The sequence below is a fragment of the Pipra filicauda genome, unplaced genomic scaffold (genome assembly GCF_003945595.2).
Source record: "Pipra filicauda isolate LSUMZ 115617 unplaced genomic scaffold, ASM394559v2 scaffold559_size304462_pilon, whole genome shotgun sequence".
Classification (NCBI taxonomy): Eukaryota; Metazoa; Chordata; class Aves; order Passeriformes; family Pipridae; genus Pipra; species Pipra filicauda.
In genome coordinates, this window is record NW_024104708.1 from 288,151 (window position 1) to 292,288 (window position 4,138).

Sequence of the window (4,138 nt, forward strand, 5' to 3'; positions counted from 1 at the left end):
CAGTACTGACTTCTTACACTCTGTTGAAAAGCCTACAGAAAAAACCCTGAGGATTTATTTTCTTCATCTACTGACACAAAATATTTTATTCACCATTTATAACAGAATAAAGCAGAAAATTTTATTAGAAATGGGAATTAATTTCAAGAACATAGGACTAGCATAAACACACTAACACAATAAAGCTGTATCAGCCAACCTGTATATCTATGAAACCACATATTTTGCTATAAATTAACAATTAAAAAGAAACAACATAAGTGTATACCAGCTGAGTATTTGATCTTTCACCAAAATGAAAGGTCAAAGTCTCCAATGTATTCTCTAAAATGTTTCCACATATATGGTACTTAAAACTTTGATAGTAAATATTTGCTAGTATGTCTTTTGTGACGAAATTCTATACAACCAGGATGAGAAAAGAACTCAGTTTCTGACTTATTTCTGATACAAATCAAGAGATTTTCACAAAAATTGTTAGGTTTATTATATTTCATGATCTCTTATACTAAATGGGATTTTGCAATATTTGGTGTGTTTTTCTTAAAAACCACTTTTTGTAAAAATATTGAAGTAAAATCTAAAATGCATCTCAATATTGTAAAACGTGACAGTATTGTTGGAATCTCAAATTTTATAATTGTCCCATAAGAATATAATGGATCAAAATAAATGTCCATATACCCCAATGTACTTTTTCAAGCTTTGGTCATTATCAACAGTTTGAGGACTAAGGAATAAATATAGAGATGCAAGGAATGATACTTCCTAACTATACCTCCTGTTTCCTTTATTCCTTGTTGTTTCTGAAAAACTGAAAAAAATATTTCAAGAGATAATATGCATTGTTCATTCAACATAAATAATTCATTACTAAACATATTTAAAATAAATGAGTGTCTCCTCTTAGACAGTGAAAAGAACATTTAGCTGCAATACTCTGGCAAATAGGCAACAGATTAACTGTTTATTTAAAAGATGTCAAATCCATCTATCCTAAATTGAAACTATATTTACATTTTCAGCTGTGCTAAACAGCTCTGCTTTGAAAAAGCAGTTTTCAGGAAACTTTTTTTTCCCCCCTTCTTCATCAACTGTATGTTTCATTCTATGGTGAAAAGGAGAAACAGCTTTTGCATTTTTCCAAATGGGCACATGATGGTCCAGTCACACACAAATAAATTAGCCAATATAACCATAAAGTGGAAGATGAAAAAGTGTCACGGTTTTGAGTATTTCACAGAATCACAGAATCATAGAATGGGTAAGTTTGGAAGGTACCATAGTGAGTCATCTGGTTCAACCTCCCTGCTCAAGCAGGGTCATCCCTAGAGCACATTGGGCAGGATTGCATCCACATGGTTCCACTTCCATTCAGTGTTTTGTTCTTAAGCTGGGCTATGGCAAAAATCATGTTCTTAAGTGTAAAAGCTAAAAGTGTAAAAGCTAACCGCTGCTCCATTTCTCCATTTCTCCATCCCTGTCATACAAGGAATTTTATAGGGTTTTGGGCTTGCAGAGCTGTTCCAGAATTTTATTACTGCAGTCAGGATGAATGAAGGAGGCAGATAATTACACCATTCCCTTTCTATTCACATTTGGTTTATGTGAGCTCTAACAGTATTCTACATAGAAACTTGATTTTTATATTTTTCTAGAGTTATTTTTCCCATTATAAAGCAAGACACATTTGAATGTTCAGAAATTCTTATTAGTTGATTCTTATTATCTGCAGAAATGATCTGTGGGAACTTAATGAGATAATTAAAATTCACCCCATATTTTTCCATTGTAGCAATTGCAAATGTTCAATCTGACATTTGGTTAATCATATAAATTAAAAAAACCCAAATCATAATGTCTTTGTAACATAGCTTTTCTAAAAGTTTTTCTGGGTGAGTCACTGAAAGAAGACAAGACAAGAAGGCACTTGGGAAGCTGGTAATGTGTGGGGGCATGGCACAGCAGTGATGGCATGGCACAGCAGTTTCTGTGGCAGTTCGCGCAGGCAGGGCAAGCAGGAAGGGCTCTTCTCTGACCATCTGGGAGCGACTAATAGACACAGGAAACAGACTCAGTAGCTGGTAAGGAAGATTTAAGAGATCCTTTCAGCCCCAGTCTTATTAGCATATTAATTTAATTTTCCTCACTTATGGTGTTGACACACCGTAAGGCTCAATCCCCTGTAGCTGTGGAGTCACTCAACCAGCCATGTCAGAGGCCTTCAGCCAGCCAGACCTGCTGACGGCAGACACAGCTCTCCCGGTCACAGGCTGCCAGGAGTGCCTGATGCCTCTTCATGAGGCTGGGACAGACAGTTATTCTGCAGAAAGTATGCTATGGTTGAAGAGCTGTGTCACCAGGTGAAGGAGCTATGGGAACAAGTGAACAGGCTTCGTAGTGTTTGAGTGAACAAGCAAGAGAGAGACTGATTATATTCAGAGACACTACAGCCTCAAAACTCTTGGGAGTCTTGAACCTCCATTGCAGTGGAGAAGCAGGTGGACTCAGAACTCTACAGGGTAATTAGTCAAAGGAACGTTTGACGTCTATGAAGGCTTGAAGCGGGTCAGTGCACATACCAGGAGGAAGGTTCCTCCTCCTTCTCAGAATGTGACAGGTAGGACTGGTGCCTTCTACAACAGCTATGAGGCTCTGGAACTAGAAGGCCAGACAACTGATGAGATGGGCAAAGTTCTCTTTGGGGTAGTGGGGCCTCCTAAAACAACACCAACTTTGCCCCACATCAAGATCTCCTCTGTTAAGAGGGGAAGACGAGTAGTTGTAACAGGAGACTCCCTTGTAAGTGGGACAGAAGCCCCGATATGCAGACTGGACCCAACTCACAGGGAAGTCTGCTCTCCCAGGAACTCTGGTAAGGGACATTACTGAAAGACTCTCCAGTCTAATAAGGCCCTCTGATTACTATATTGGTAGTTCAAACTGGCAGTGATGAAATAACTAAGAGAAGTCTAAGGGCAATCAAAACAGCCTTCAGGGCTCTGGGATGATTGGTAGAGGGATCAGGAGCACAGGTAGTAATTTCCTCAATCCTTCCAGTAACAAGGAATAATACTGATAGGAATAGGCAGATCCATCAGGTCAATGAGTGGCTCCAAGGTTGGTGTGATCACCAGTTTTTTGACTATGGGATGACCTACTCAACACCTGGTCTACTGACACCTGACAGGATGCACCTATCTCAAAAGAGAAAAGGAGTTCTAGCACAGGAGCTGGTAGGTCTTCTTGACAGAGCTTTAAACTAGCCTGGAAGGGGGAAAGGGACCAAACTAGACTTGCCAGTTATGAGTGATGGGATGGTGTGCCAAAACTTGAGGAAACAAGCACTAATGGGATCCCTCAATCTGCTTTGTGAGGTATTGGCTGCAATGTACCACACCTGAAACGTTACTACATGAATGCTGCATGAGGAACAGACAAGAGAAGCTCAAAGCTTTGGCCCAGTCCCAGAGATTTAACATCACTGGCATAAGTGAAACCTGATGGGACAAGAGCTGGGACTGGAGTGCCTTGTTGTACGGTTACAGGTCATGAGGGATAGACAAGGCAGAAGAGGCAGAGGGATGGCACTGTATATTATAGAAGAGTTAGAATGTATGGAGCTCACAGTTGGCAATGACACAGTTGAGAGCCTCTGAGTGAGAATGAAGGGGCAAACAAATAATAAGGATGTCACTGTGGGAGTCTACTATAGACCTCCTAGCCAGGATGATGACACTGACGGATTATTCTTTGAGGAACCAAGGTGCACTTCCAAGTCAACTGTCCTTGTCCTTATGGGGGACTTCAACTTGCCAGAAATTAACTGGGAACATCACATAGCTGGTTCTGGCCAGGCCAGCAAATTCCCAAAAAACCTGGAAGACAACTTTATGGAACAGGTCCTAAGGGAGCTGACTCAGAAAAATGCCCTCCTTGATCTGCTCCTTGTCAACAGAGCAGATCTCGTGAGCAAAGTGGAGATTGGTGGCTGTCTTGGCCACAGCAACCATGAGGCAATATAGTTTAAAATCTCTGTTGCCAGGGGAAAAGTGCCACCAAAACCTCAAGTCTGGACATGAGGAAAGCAGACTTCAGGCTGCTCAGTAAATAAGATCCCCCGGGAAAAAGTTTTTGT